Source organism: Lagopus muta, chromosome 6, assembly GCF_023343835.1.
Source record: "Lagopus muta isolate bLagMut1 chromosome 6, bLagMut1 primary, whole genome shotgun sequence".
In the NCBI taxonomy this organism is placed as follows: Eukaryota; Metazoa; Chordata; class Aves; order Galliformes; family Phasianidae; genus Lagopus; species Lagopus muta.
The window spans coordinates 10,266,453-10,283,118 of NC_064438.1; the positions used below are offsets into that span (position 1 = coordinate 10,266,453).

A 16,666-nucleotide genomic window follows, 5' to 3' on the forward strand; every position below is an offset into this window, starting at 1 on the left:
AGAACCGTAAGCAATAGAGCATGTGAATTAACAGTATGCCACGAGATGCCCCAAAGAAATATCGCCCCATCATTTGGAGTTAATTTGACTCAGTCTGACAGCACTGAGCCCCTTTTGTATCCAGAGCTTACAGAGCACAAGGTAGCAGCTGATAAGCTGTTGGCTGTACTTTGCCAAACAAAGTTATCTATCATACCTGAGTGTTTAGTCGCACCATTAGCTGTTTCTTTGTTCAAAAGTTGCACTTGATGAAAGCCAGTGGTCTAAAACCTATTCAGCATTTTTAAATTACTCAGAAGCTCACAGGGAATACATCCCTGAAACCAATAGAAACATTACTGCTTGTTTCACAGAGCCAAGAATTTCATTCCTGGTCTGTTAATTTCCTGCACAAAATTTGTTACAAGTTTCTGCTACCTGATTAGCATTATAAAAATACTTAATTGTTTCTACTAAAAAACAGTCCCTTCATGTAAATCAAGCATAGAGACACCAATTTTATGGATTAAGTAACATTTTCAGAAATAAATAAATTTATAACCACGCTTTTACATCCATTTGACATAAAATAAAAATCTCATGCAAACACAAATGTGGAACAGTCTCTTCAGTGTTGAAAGAACCTATTTAGGCCACAGCCATGAGCCTTATTGGAAATTCATTTTTGAAAAACATTCCTTTACATAAATTAACAGTTACACTTTTATGATTATAGGCTAGAAAGTTTCAAAGAAACCTTGTGGAGGATGGAGACAACAGATCATCTGAACTTAAAAGAAATGTCTTTTCCTCAACAAGTCAATATATGCTGCACCTAAATTTCGAATACTGTGCACAGACCTTGTTGTTCCATTTCCAAAAAAGCATCATCATTAGGGGCTGACGTGCTGGAGAGGAGCTCTGCAGAGAAGGACCTGGGTGTTTTTGTGGACAACAGGTGGCCATGAACCAGCAGCGTTCCCATGTGGCCAAGAAAGACAATGATATCTGGGGGTGTATTAAAAGGAGCATGGCCAACAGGTCAAAGGAGATTATCCTCCCTCTCTACTCTGTCCTGGTGAGGCCACACTTAGAATATTATGTGCAGTTTTGGGCTCCCCAGTTCAAAAAAGATGAGAGTCTCCTAGAAGGAGTCCATCAGAGGGCCACAAAGACGATTAGGAGCCTGGCAGGTCTCCCATATAAGGAAAGGCTGAAAAACCTGGGGCTGCTCAGCTTGGAGAAAAGAAGACTGAGGGAGGATCTAATAAATATTTATAAATATGTGAAAGAAGATGGAAGGCAAATGGATGAGGCCAGGCTCTTCGCGGTGGTGCGTATCGATAGAACAGAAAGTAATGGTCTGAAACTTTGAACACAGGAAGTCCCATACTAACACGCAGAAGAACTTCTTTATGATAAGAGTGATGGAGCACTGGAGCAGATTGCCCAGAGAGGTTGTAGAGTCTCCTTCCACAGAAAAAAAATCAAGTTTCATTAATTTCTCTTCTCCCCTTTTATCAGTACCAAACTGCAGAGAGGAACAGGAGCAAAAGAAAAAGTGTTTCACGTAGAAGATTTAAGAGTCGCTTGCAAGATTTTTTTCCCTCCTCCCTAAAATCTACTACAACTATTAAAGTGAATTATTGAGTGACCTGATTACCTTCTAGAGCTAAAGTAATCTAATTAGTAAATCAAAATGATACATGCATGATAAAAATAATATGTATAGAAAGATCAATGTTACAGAAGGTTGTCATACAAAAACTCTCCCTCAAGACAAAAATTGAAATAAAAATACTTTCTCTCTTCCCAGCAATGCTTCATTTAATTTTCTCGCAGGTCAAGGTAGCCTAATTAGCTCTAAATAAGGAACACCCAGAAGAGTTTGTTCTATCATACATTTTTAAAGTCTTTAATCATGTGATTCACTTAACTGAAGTTAGAGTTGTTTGAAATTCTGGCTATTTTGGTGTCCAGATAATGCCCTTTCCCTCAGATGGAAAGGTGTACCAGCTCCCATAACACTCCAGCTCCCAGCTCATTCTCTTTAAATCTCTGTCTTGGTTTAAGCCCAATCAATAAATATGCCTGTGACGTGTTTTAATAAAAAAAAAAAACAATTTCTGTATTCCAATATATATGAATAAAAACAAGGTACCAGCACGACAGAACTATTATTTCACATTTATAAAATACATCTAGAGGCGTGATCCAAGAGCCAATAAAACAGTGGTGATTAAATTGATATCTTCTAGCTCAGGCTCAAAGCAAATAATCATGCAAATAAGCAAATGCTGTATTTTAGTACTTGTGAAATGCTGACATGCATATATAAATCAGGAATCACTTTGCAAAGCTGTTCTCATGCTCTTTCAGTTTAAAGTGGCAAGAGACTCTTCTAGATAGTCTTACAGGCTCATAAGGAGACACAAATCAGAAACAGTCATCACTGGGAATCTTCTGGGGCTTTTTTCATGTACTTTCTTTTAAACATTACTCAATAGACTAATTGTTTAAAAATTGTGAAGATAGCTAATTTTCCCAATTTACAGTAGCAAAAACAAACACCCCCAGAGGCATTCAGGGCCAGGATGGCTGGAGCCCTGGGCATCCTGATCTGGTGTGGGGCAACCAAGGTCCCCTCCAACCCAAACCATTCCATGAACCTATGAAAATAAGCGTTTACATCTTTTGGTTACAATTCAGTTGATACTGACCTGTAAATCTGGATATTCTTTGAGATAAAGTGCTATAATTTTCTGCACAGTCACAGTTTTCAGCAGGATTATAGTTTGCCTGTTCAATTACAGGCAAGAATCAAACTCAGAAATAAAAGTTAATAACTGCCAGTTAATAAATATCACACATTTGTTTTTCTGTAACCCATACAGGAAAAAAATTAAAGCAGCAATAATCCCTAGTCTGCATTCCTATTCCCTTCCAAACATCTGGAGGTGACCTTTTTAGATGCTGCTTGAAGCTGCATAAACAAAGTTAAAGAATGCCTGTTTTTTTCTGCTCTACAGCACATTTCATGACATATTCTTATATGAAGAAAATTATAGAAGCTATATAGCTTGATTTTCTGAAGTACAGCATGTATTAGAATGTCCCAGATAAGGGTTTTCTCTCCCAGTACTTCAGTGCTGGCAGACTACGCAGTTTGCAACCCATCACACAAAACTTCTATTTCACTAACCACTTCTAACCACACTGCACTTCAAAAAGCTTCTACTGCTCTATTTCATAGGAGGCTTCTGCATTTTCCTAATTTCTTTGAATGAATACATTCTCACCTGATGGATTTCCATTTAAGATTGCTTTGGGATTACTTAGTAAAGGTCATGCTTTCGAAAATGCTAAGAGCTGTCACCAGATCCAAACGAAGAGTACTTATAAAAAACAACTTTAATACACTTCATAAAATAGGCACAACTCAGGAGAGATGCACAGAAACTGAATAGGAACAGATCTTTTGAATCCAGAATAAAATCTGCATTTTCTGACTTTGTATGTCTACTTCAAGTCCCTGGTAACAAAAATATATTACCAAGAGAATCATTCATTTCCAGTATTTTCTAGTTCATGCAACATGAACATGAAAGGCAGATTAGGGCTTTTAAAACATTCCTTCAGAACTCATCTGAGAGATGCCATTATCAGATTAAGTTGTACATTTAGTATTTGGGGCAGCCAGCAACTTGTTTAAGCAGGAGTCAATTAAAGTTCTCAAAGGAAGACCCATCCTCTTGCCAGTATATTCTTCCACAGACTTCAGTGCCCTTTGGCCCTGATCTCAGGTTTAAAGTTTGCTAATGGAACATTTTGGAAGGCCCTTGTGCATCCCATTGTGGGCATACCAGCTGCTAACACACCAACACAGTGCTCAGCACAGAACCAGCTCCTTTCTGATGATGATACTGAAAGGCTCAAAAACACGTTCATGGACTTTGCCACTGCAGGAGCTGTGATAGTCCACCCTCATCCAAGCTAACAAAGAGAGAGAGAGAGAGCCATTGCTGCTAAGCCAGTGCCAAGAATAAAGTGGGTTAATGGCTGTGGAAGGCCACGTGGCACAGCATGTCCACTGCCCTGCTGCTTCTCTGCTTCTGCCTGGAGCATCGGCTTAGAGATGAGGGGTGGGAGCACAGCCAGCATCATGTCCTTTCACCTATGTCCTTTCTGTGTACCAGCCACCTGCTTCCTTTGCTGTTTTTTTGTTGTTTGTTTTTTTTAAATAAAAATGAGCAGTTTTTGCATATTTCAACACTATGTCCCCTTCAACTGTACTAGAGAGCTAACCTCCTTTCTGCTCCACCACTATTCCCCAACCCTCAGCTTTCCACCTAGCAGGTACTTACTTACCTAACGTCAACCCCCGCAATCAATCTTGCTGTATCTTACTCCAAGATTTTCCCTCTGACAGTCCATTAAAAAGCTCATTCAATAACCTGACATAAAGCATTTGCTTTATCTTTGAAGATATTCTTAGGCAGCATGAAGGCCTCATCCTATTCTCCACATTAAAACTAAGGATGCTTTGATAGCAGAGATGAGGAGAAAAATTTTGTAATGGAGAAAGGAAACAATTTTCCAATCAACTGAAAACAGACAACATATAAAAGGATTTGGGACATTTGAAGGATGTTATATCATTCAGGCAGCATGTTCAGGTGATGGATAATGGAGTTTCTGTTCCAGAAGAGTTGTCATCACACTTCTCTTTGAAACAAATTGTATCTGATTGACAGTTTGCTAACAGTCCTGTTACCACAGAAGCAAATTCTGACTGCACTATTTTCCCATTCTGACCATAATTCAGCTACTCTGATTACAATACTGGAGATAAACAGTGGTGGATTTATTTATTTCTTTTAATTTATTTATTTTGCAGGAAGACAGTTTAGAGCACAGACAAGTTTTGAATTACAGCTGACAATTGTCCTGTGGCTACAATGCAGCCTGATAGCTCATCCTCAGTGTTAAATCTGCAGTTATGACTAGGAAGAGACCAGGCTTATGCACTGAAATGGTTCGAAACCCATCACAGCATGAGCTGACCACACATTTGGACATAGCACTGCATGGTACATTCAGCACTCTCACTGACTGCCCATCTCTTCATTTCAGCTAGACCAGAATCCCATTAATAATCCACTACGCAAACTAGTCTGAATTTTCTGGGCAGCCTTGGTGTCTCCTGCTGATCAGGATGGAAGAGGTTTGAGGTAAAAACTATTCTTTCTGCCAGCGAGAAATATTTCTGTCTTCTGTTTGTGTGTCTCCTTCACGTCTATGAGACACAGTGTGAAAATCACACCTTCTCAGAGGAATAGGGCTTAATGTCTCTTTTACCACTTTTCCAACATGGAGGCCTGATGGCTGGCAGGAAGAAAGGCAGAGCTCTAAAGGAAAAGCCAAGCTTATGGCTTTGTGATAGCTAGGGAACCTTTCCCATTAGAAATAGTCAGATACAGTCCTACATATGGGCCACTGAACCAGCAGGATGCAGGAGGGAAAACAGAATTAAGACTCCGAAGATCTCCTAAGATAAGAAGTAAGAAGTAAGAAGTAAAATCTCCTAAGAATCCCATGAGAGATAGTGGCTAATGTGGTTGAGGGAGGTACCCTCAAGAAAAGGAGTGAGTACCAGGACTTCCTAGCAGTAGCAATACCAATAACAGAGAAAGAGAAGAAAACTTTCCCCTTTTCAAGCTTTTATGACAACAATGTGGGAATAAAATAAATTTAGATTCAGCTCTATTTTTTTCCTTATTCATAGTGCTTAGGCACGTGAGCTGTCAAAATGATATTGGTCCTGTACCACAAGGTCCTTCAGACTAAATAACTGTTGCTCATCAGGACAAATGAGGCCAGGCACAAAAAATCACAAATACCATTACCCTGTAGAATATTTTACAAAAGAATATAAATAATCCTAGGGCTTCTGGAGCTACCCGACAGGTCTGCTTAGTAGCCCTTGACAAACACCTGTACTGCTACAGGGTGCAATGCGTGCATGTTGACTTCTCTGCTCAGTACTTGCTACTGTACCATTCACTCCTTTCCAGGAGCACGTACTCCAAAGCCTTCTGGTCAGCACCGTGCAGTAGAGGCCTGTCTTCTGTGGAATCATTAAGGTTGTGTATAACCAAGATGTTATAATCACAATATAATTGTGTATAATCAATAGATATCAAGATGTTATAATCGCAATATAATCAAGAGAGTAAGGCAAAGCAGACAACGATAACAAAAAGAGAGTAAGTGGAGGAGCTTACCCTTTGGCTGAAATCACCAGAAGACACCAAAAGAGGGGATCTCCAGAAGAGATCCTTCCCCTCTGGTAGCCAGCTCTTAAATAGGTCTAGGAGGGGTGCAGCCTGGCTCCACCCCTTCCAGCAGCACAGGTGAATTGCCTTCACCTGTGCTCCTCTGGCTGACTCATGGCTCGCCTCAGGTGATTAATCAGAGGTTCAGGCCGTGACTCAGAAGTTCCCATACAGGTTGGAAAAGACTACTCACATTATCTAGTCCAACCATCAACCCATCCCCACCATGCCCACTAACACGTCTGCCACATCTGCCCTTTTCTTGAAAACCTCCAGAAATAGTGACGCAAATAAATAATTAGCTTGCCTAAAGTTACCAAGTTTAAAGTATTTTTGCCACCAGTGACTAAAGAAGTGCTGCCTTCTTTGTTAACTGCTGGCATTTCAATTTTGTCTCTTCTCAAGGAGTGGCCAGATGAAAAATAAAAAAGGCGCTTGGATTTGGTTCCCATCTTTCACAGCCCTCTAAAACTAAAGTACATCCACTGAAGTGCCTGATAAGCTTTGTGCATGCCTTACCAATCTGAGATTTCATCTTATCTCGCTGACAGAATAGCAGAATTCTCAGAATGACAAATGCTATCTAGCTTCTGGAAGTTGGCGTTCAAGGTGACTGACTGAGACACAAGGAGAATTAATTTTCTCCAGCGTTGTTAAGGCCGATTTCAAACTCTGCATTGGCACACGGATATACAAGACATATGAATTTCTGATAAAGAAAATCAAGTTCTTGCCTCAAAGTCTGAGACACTTCTGAAGACGGCCATAGGAGGATGGATGGAAGACATCAATAGAAATATCTGAGTAAATGAAATAATTAACAGACGAAACAGCACACTGTCTAATCTTCACAGTAAGGCTGCGTACCACGTATTCTTTTTTATCTTTTTGAGAAAGCTATTCTTAAATAGCATAATAATGGAATTGTTCCAAATAACTTCACAAACACCAATTGATATACAAAATGTCCAATACATTAAACTGGACTGGCTTTTCACTGGGCTTTGCTCTGTTTCAGATTTGCATACATTTAATGATGTGCTAATGTTCATTTTGTAACACGGATTGCTGCAATACTGTGACTTGGACTTCTGAGTTTTCCAAAAGATCAATATGGCAGCAATACGTAAACAAACATATCAAAAGCAGCCTACCATTTACAGCCAGCTCCTGTTCACAGAGACAAACGCAGCTTCTGAAGCTACTAATCAACGTGTTCTCCTCATTTTAGCTGTTGTGAGTTGCTGACAGCTTAATGAACCAAAATTTCAGGTCAATCTGAACAGAAAGTAGTTCTGGTAAGATAGGTACACCCTGTACTGTATTTTCACACAGCAAGAACTTTGAAGCGTGTTATTAATTACTGTGCACCTGACACTTCATTATAGTCCAAGAACATGTTTCACAACAGTTAACTGAATGGCTTTGGAAGTACTGTTTTTAAATGGCATGGTGACATTGGAAAGCACAGGTCAGCCCCCAGGGTGTTAAATAAAACCACAGCTGGTGTTTTACTGGGGACTTGGGGCTGAGCGTGATTTTCAGAATCAACGGCATGAAGATTATTTGTTTTGCTGTTTGCCTGAGAGCCACTTAGGTGAGTCACAGCGCCTTTTCTCTGCTAAGAATCAGCATCTGCAGAAAACAGCTGCTAGGCTGCTTCAAACAAAAAGGAGCAGCAGGAGGATTTGGGGCACAGTGGGGACGTGTGGCTTTACGAGTTCCACCTTTGACACTGTGATCTGACAGCAGGTTTCCTTCAGGATGCAGAAATCCAATTTGTCTCCCAGAAACACCCTCAGCACTCTCTCCCTACTTGTCTTTTCTCTAGGATAAGCTAAAATCAAAAGCCCAAGCCTGATGGTAAGAGGTGAAAAGAAGGTGGTTCTGGCACTTGTAAGTGATGTGAACTGGCATATGATTGATAACACTAATTTGATAAATTCTCTTGTGCTGAGATGTACACTCTGTGTGAGTGATATGGAGATGCCAGAGTGTTGGGAAAGAAGACAAGCATTTGTGACAGATGGGTGGATGTTTTGCAGTGTTGAAGAAGAAGAAATGACATCCTTCTCAAAATGTCATTTTCCTTCTTACACTGGCATCCCCAGGCGCTGTGCAACTGCTGGCAGAACGATCTTGGTAATGAATGACACCCTGATGGAAGGGAACCACAGAATGCAAATAGATGCTGCAAAGCACACAGCCAGGTAGGTCAAGGCTGATTTGGATGATGACAACTGCTGCCAATTACAAACATTATTTGTTACTCCACTGCAGCTTCCTAATCTGGACAGTATTTACAGGCTTCCTGACATGCCAAGAGGAGGTAACCTTCCCTCCTTGTAGCTGGTATTAGACTTCTGTAATAACCCATCAAGGCACAACTGCTTTCTGCTCTGCTATGCTGATGCTTGGGGCTCTGTACAGACACCAGACCAGGCTGCCAGGCTGCCTCACTGCCACAGAAAACCATGCTACCTTATTTCAGCCTTTTTCCAAAGGAATGACATCAGTGTCTATGCCCCGGCTGAAGCCTTCCAGGTAGTAGGGGGATAAAATGGCACAGCCAGTGCACATTCTCTGTGAGAGCTTGTTAGCTGTGTGGTGCTTTTTCTTTCTTCCTCCTCACTAAGTTGGGTGTGTAAACCGGAATTCTGTTAATAGCTTGTCAAATGCCTTCCCCACACAGTGACAGGGGAGCTAGAGCAGGTACCAGGTGGCAGCTGGCTCAGTGACAGGCCCTGCTGCAAGAGAGCTTACTGATTTCTGTGTGAATTAAAGGCCATGAGCAGACACATAGTGCCTCCTTACCTCTCACGCAAGCTCTGCCTGCAAGGAACTCACAGAGGTGCAAACAATTCAGCAATCAGAATACAAAGCAATCTACAGGGAAAGCAATATGTATGTTGCAATATGAGCTACATCTTCCCAGAAATGTGCTAGCTCTTTCAGTTCAGATAAGGATTTTCCATCTGCTCTCTACTGCCTCTCCTCAGCTGAAAAGGAAATGGACACTGAAAGCCATTCAAAAAGCCAATTCCAGCCTTTACTGAAATAAAACAATTAATCTTAGTCTTGCAGCTCTTATCACAGCCTTCCCTAGTTGCTCCTAAGTCATACTTGGCATCTTTTCCCCTCCAAGTAAAGAAGCTGAAGCAGTAGCACTACAGCAGACAAACAGGGATAACATCCAGGTTATTCTGCCTTTTGTAGAGGCAATAATGCAAAGCATGCTTCTTAAGTAAAATAGATTTTTCATGTAATTCTCCAACCTGCCAAAATTACACCTGCATTAATTTCTATACTATGTTTTTTAACCATTCAGAAAACCGTGCTGATGCAAGGAAGCAAACCACTGCATATTCCACATGATGAACCAGAGACAGCTGTTGGTATAGCCATACACTTCAGAACATCTGCCCCCTGCTGCAGACAAAAGGCTATTCTAAAGCAAAAGTGATGCTTTAGAATAGAAGACCTCAGAACAGGCCTTATGAGAACACAGAACCAAGGCAATTCAGTATCCATGAAAACAGACTGAGAATCTGCTTGCCCAAGTGCTTAATGCCAGGAGTGCTTAAAAAATGCAATATTAAAACAAAAAGAAAACAAAAAAACCAAACACACAGACAGCTAAGTTTTACCACATTTGAGAGCTGTGGAGTTTCATTCTGACCTGCTGAGAGAGAAGCCCCAGGCAACTGCCCAGCAAGTGCAGCACCAAACCCAATGGTTTGCAGTTATATCTGTCTGAAGGACAGCCAGCTCTTGATCTCAGGCATGTAGTAGCATGCTAGCCGTTACACAATAGAAGATGATATGCTACTTCTTATGACTAAGATAGTTCACTTTGATAGTGGCATTAAAAATGCAATAAATTAACTCTAATGAAATCGACAATTACGTCTTAATGAAATAACGGGCTGTAACATAATAAGTAGAAGTTATCTAGTGCTTTTTCCTAATGTGCACATTCAGGCCTGTACTTTCATCTATAATTTGGTAGGGTAAACAAAAATGCAAAACCAGTGGCTTGGAAAGAGTCTCAGTAGCACTGCACACTCAGCTCTCTTCTTCCTCTCATACCTTGGTTGCACAACTGATGCTCCCAGGAGCTGTTTCTAACTTTTGTAAGTAAGCCATATTTCCATCTAGCTTCTGTCAGGCGGGAAACAGCCCCACACTCAAAGTCTTTCCAAATGTGAAAGGAAAGCTGAGCGCTACCTGGTTTACCAGAAGTACAAGACAGGAGTTTCAGACCAAGGCACAAGCCATGGAGGTACAAAAACGGCTTCAGAAAAACCTCATTGCTATTTAGCGAAATTTTTTCTTGTTCCCTACTGAGCCCGGACCAAATGTTTAAAGGATTGCACCAAGGTGGTCCTGAAGTTCGACACAGAGCACAAACTTAAGCCCAATCTCTGATCAGCTCCATGTGATCCCACATTTAGAAGCACAGTCAGCTTCGATTGGAGCAAAGCTGGTCTGACACATGGGGAGCAGGTTTTCCTTCCTTTAAAGGGTAAAGAATAGGCTGAAAAGTAGCAAATGTGGGTAACAACATATTAAGATTCTCAGGACACTTTACCTCTTTTACTGAAGAAGAGCTTCTGGTTAAGAAGATCCACTTTCCTACGCAGGCCTGCTGCTGCCAGGTTTGCAGAAGATGGAAACCCATTACCTCTGAAATGCTTTAAAGTCATGGGAAAAAATGTAAATACTCAAATTAATTTTTAATTTCAGGTTTTTATAAAAGTCTACTGGTGATGTATTTATAATTGTCAATACTGCAGTTTAGCAATAAATTACAATGTTTTCCACCTAGAGGGCCCAGTCCCTGGACATCCTTCCTCTCAAAGCAAATAAAGCAAGTACATGAATGTAACCAAGGGATCACATTCTTCTTCTCATTTAGTTTATTTTCTTACAAATTAAAATAGACTTCTATGGTGTCATTCCCAGAAGATGGTTGTCTTTCACTCTAGTTTCTAGGAAGGAAAAATGAGTCCCATCTGCACAGACTTGGCTGTAGTCTTAGCTATGCATCTTCTCAGACAGTCACACAGCTGTCATCATATCTGGGGCGGCAATCTCAAAAGACATCTCTCTCTGAAGTGGCTCCATTCTGTCTTTAGATGCTCACATCAAGTACTTTGAAATAATGAGAACTCCACCACAGGATGATGGGCAATTTCCAGTGCACCATGGAATGACACCCAGTCAGCAGCCTTCAGCTGGAAGGTGAATGTTCCCATGCCATAAAGTCACCTACCATAAAGTATGTGCCAGGTGCCATGGCTAGCATGTGACCCACAATGCTGGAAAGGAGCAGATCCATGGTTTCTTTATTTCCCTTGTCAGCCTTGATTTTAAGACCTTCCCTTCTTGGCTCATAACAGCTTCAGTTATGAGGATGGGTATTCCATTGGTATATTTGAAGACTGTTTTTTCTGTGCTAGCGCTGCCATCTGGTAAACATATTTTTTTCTTTGAATTATCTGCCAGGAGGTTGATTCTTAGCATGGCTGGGCTTTTTCTTTAAACCAACAACCAAGCCTTGTATGTATGAATATGGACAAATACATAAACAATGCTCTTTTATTAATAGACTTGCCATAACTGATTCTCTGGGTAGAAAAACAGGTGATAAAATATTCTTTATTTTACTTCTTCAACTGCTCCCTCTGTATCTGCTACTGACTGCAGAAAGATAGAAATAAGTGTACTAAGTGGGATAGTGAAAAAAATCTGAGGGAGCAGGGTTATTTTGTTGGTTTATTTGGTTGGTAGGCTTTCCTTTTTTTTGGGTGGCCCTGATGTACTAGAATTTACACACGGTCCCAATCAAAATAGAATTGTCTTGTACAGTCAAAACACACAAAATCACACATTAAGGACCATTAAGTACTTGAACCTCCTGTAGTGTTATACTGTAAGTAGTAATGCAGAATTTAAATACACTCCATAGTTCTTTTTTTTTTTTTCTTTAGAAGAAGAAACGGGCACATCATGGGAAAATCAAGTTCTCTCTGTTGCAATACGTTGATCTTTGTGTTTAAGCAAAACCTCCCAAGCAGAGCTGAAGACTTTTTCAATAGTCGAAGCTGAACTCTTTTCTCACTACATGTCAACGGAGAGAACAGCAACCTCAAGATGGCGATGTTTCTCTCCTTTCGGAGGCAGCACTGGCAGCTGATAACTACTGAGACGTCATCCTGCATTCTGGAGGCAGCAAACTGGAATTTCTTTATCGCTGAGGAAGTTAAGCTGCAGCTTCCCAGAGACATTTCTGCGCCCTTCTCTGAAAAATTTGCCTCGCTGCCATTGCAAGTCTTTCACCTTACAATAAAACTGAGCCTCAACTAGAAAAGCCATCTTGTTTCCAATTGCTCACAGTTTTCTAAAGTGTCTTCATAACATGAAGCCTAAGAGCTTTTTTTTTTCTTTGTCAGTGTCATGCAAAAGTTTTTGCTTATCACACTGAAAACCATTCACAGAACAAAACTAAAAAACGTGGCAGACATACTTCACTGCAAGGAAAAGTATCTATAGCAAAACCCCCCAAATTCTGGGTTGTGCCTGCAAAATAGAAGTCCTGTTCAAATTTAAGAAAAAAAAGGTATATCTAAATATTAAAGAGACCATTTCAGACCCCCAGACAACTACAACCAATGCCCATTTAAATTTACTTTTGAATAAACACAGCATCAGAGGTGGTTTACATCTGCACATGGACAATACGTACACTTATCAACAGCCTATTTCCTTTTCTCCATCATGCTGTTCAAGACTTTTCTCAGACTTTGTACTTTCATCTAGCATTAGGATTTAAGTCCACCACAACAAATATATATTACATCTCTCTGTAAAAGCCAAAGATGAAAGCTGGGAAGTCTTTGCATTTTACTATGCTTTAGCAGCACAGTGCACACCGAAATGCCACTTACAAATAATTACTGTCCCATTACTGAACTTTTACTAGATAAAAGTGAAAGCAAATGAATGGTCTATAATGTAACATGATGTGTCCACAGCTTTTGTACAGGTTTCTTCTATTACCTTTGGCCCCCTGTACCATCATGAAGGGTGGTAGCCCTCAATGACCTCACTACTGAGCAACAAATCAATTTTTTTCTGATTCTGTAGGAAAGAGACATTTGCAGGAGTTCAGTATTTCTGTAACACTGAGCCCTTCAGAAAGAATATTGGATATTTGGGATAAATATTAGATCTGGGAGAAGAGAGTACTGTTCCTGTGAACCCGGAAGAGGCACAGGCAGGCTAGGCTTAATGAGTTCTGCAGGGAAGAAGAATTTGAAATTAATTTGTTAAAGCTTCCACTAAATAATATACATATATATACACACATATATCAGTTTAGGTATAAAACAGAACTCTTCACATCTGAGCTGCAGGAGACTTGCTGCTGATAATAAAAAGCACAAGAAGATTGCACAAGAGCAGAGTGAAGTCCCAGGTCAAGAACAGTTCGCTTACTTCCCCCAGTTATATGTTTTTAATCCACTCCTTTATTTCCAGTAACAGGGCAAACATGTGGTATTTGGCCTGAAGGGAAGAGATTGGGCAGCTTGAGATATATGAACCAGTCATTACAGATAGCTCCTCAAAAAAGCTTTAATCTGCTGTGGAAAGGCTCCAAAAGCATTATTAATAGTGAGATGAGTTTTATTATAAAGGAAATATCCATATAAAATGTTTGTTTATCAAGGCTGCTTTTCTTGGTTCTGCTGTAACAGAAGGCTCCCAGTTACCCATGTATTGTCTCAGCATCCCTCAGGAACTGGCTAGCCTACATCTGATCCAGCACCCTGACCATACTTAAAATGCTCAACTTCCTACATACTTGCAGTAGTTTCTCATAGCTTCTTTGCATGCTGGGGGAAGGCAGACATGGGGCTCAATTTGCCCAGCTCACACAAACTCTTGAAAGACCACGCTGTGGTTGGTAAGCATATGTCAAATCCTGTTTGCTCTTTACTGCAAGGCATTTCTCTCCTCTCTTGGCCAAATGCTCTTTCCTTCTTCCATCCCCTTCATGTCAAGCCTCAGCTGACTGTCATCTCCTGGAAACCAAACAATCACTACATGAAAAAACGCAACACATTGCATCTAACCATTCTCAGTGATCCTGTCAAGGCAACTGCTGCCTTTCAAGGTGATCTTACTGACTAATTAAGCAAGGAGAAACACCATATTGTCAGCAATATAGGGTGGTTGCAGCATCCATCACTACAGCAGGATTTAATCTAATGGGCTAAAAGCTACGCCTTGAGTGCCCAGAACAGCTTGCTCACTGGAAGAGAAAACCCACTGTTTACCATGCTCTAAAATTCCCCAAGCTATAAAGAGAAAAACAAAACAAACCCTACCTTCTACTGCCTTGAAAATGATAATTAAGAATTACCAAGAGAGAAAAAAACACCTGTTCCCCTTCCATCATGAACATTTTATGTATCACACTTTTCAGCTTCTTTCCAGGCATTGTTCCCAAGGTTCTTCAGAGGTAGTTAAAAAGAAGACAGCCAGCCAAAGTCCCATTTGCCTAAATAAACATTTTATCTGTTGTGCCCACCAGGGAGAAAGTTCCTTTTCTTCCCTCAAGTAACCTTGGCTTCCTTTGAGCATGTGCACTGTTATTTTGTATAAAGTAGCTGCCCTATGTGTCTGGCATTCTTTTTCCTGTTGACTGCATAGCTCACAGAGAAACTTAAGCAGAAAATGATTGCGTACTGTAAGATGTTACTTGTATGGTTTCTTCCCTTCTGCAGTGACTTAGACCACTATGAAGGCCATGAGAAACAGGACGGAATCTAAATGGTGTGACTTCACACACTGCACCTGGTTACACAAAGTGTAAGGCAACTAGACCACTCTCTAACATCCAACTAGATCTTAATTTCAAAATATTTTTTTCTCTCTAAACATCCCTACAGATAGCACCAGTTAATTTACTGTGAAGACTGTAATTGGCCATGCTTACCCTGATCAAATCAATACCTCTAAACGTGTTTGTGATAACAATCTTAACAGACCACGCGCTTGTTCTAATGAAAATGTATTCAGACCAAAGGAGGAAGAAAGAATTTCAATTACCTTATTTGGCATAGGAGGATGAGAACAGCAATTACTGTAAGTACACTGAACTTGCAACTCTATTTAAAGAAAAACCACCAAGGCTTACAGAACAGAAAGCAAAGGAGTTGTTAAGTACTGAAATCTAAGATGAAGATATAATTTCTGATCTTTTGAGATATATATAATATTACAAATCCAAATAAGCTCACAACCTAGGTTGCATTTGTATCCCAAATGAAACAACCAAGGTAAAAAGAATTTTAACCTCTTGAGCTAGTACAGGGTTGAGCTCCATCTGTCAATCCTTACTACTGAAATTTTGTTCTAATATCAAGAAATCAATGAACTTGGATTTTCAAGAGAATAAATTAGAAAACTTTATCAAAAAACATCCCTCCTATTTATGAGAGTTTATACCTAAGAAGATGGCTAAAGAACTCTGGAGTCTGTACTGTCAGCTCTTTGCTATGAAATAATTTTCAAAGATAGATAGAAAGCAAACAAACAAACAACCCAAAGAAGATTCACAAAGCTGAAGGCAATTTTGAACATCTCATCCAATGGATTATTTTGTTATAAGAATTTTAAGTAACAATTGAACAGTACTGTTTCACAGGGATCTAATTCCCATCTACAATTTTGCAGTTTAACCAGTGGCAGCAGGTGGTTTAACAGGCAGCGCAACAGGCTGCTGCACTGGAACAAAAGCAAAGCAAAACACATAACGCATTACTAAGGTGATGCCAAAGAATACCTGTAAGAAAGCAGTTTTTAATGACTCTGCCTGTGTGAATGCTTGCTCCAGACCCTCCAAACCTGTTTCATTACACCTCAGGTCACTTCTCCTGCCTGCCTTCATCTGTCTTCCTGTTCTCTTTACTCCCATTCCTACCCCATTCCTCTGCACAATCCACTGGAACTTTAGTGCCAGAAAAGCTCAGGTAGGAAATACCGAATCCTGTTTTCTCCTCAGTTGGCAATACATTCTCCTTTGTCTTGTTCTGCACCTATCCCCTCTGTTCAATTAGCAATAAGGACAAGGCAGAATCCACCTCCATTCTTTCTACTAGATGCAGTGAAGATGGATCTGCAGACACATTTTGGGGCAGGTAAATGAAGATGGGACCCTGTAAGAGCCCTGCCCAGGAGGGCCTATGAGCCAGGTCCCAGAGTCACCAGGTGCCACATAACAACACCACAGCCAAATAAAGGCATTCTTATAGGAGACATGTTTCTCTGGTAAACAAATAGAA

At 40.4% G+C, this 16,666-nt stretch overlaps 1 protein-coding gene across 3 annotated transcripts in view; it reads right to left on the reverse strand.

The window, feature by feature from the left end:
* Window positions 1-16,666, reverse strand: part of TUB (TUB bipartite transcription factor) — a 135,502-nt gene that overhangs the window by 93,441 nt on the left and 25,395 nt on the right. The window lies entirely within an intron of this gene.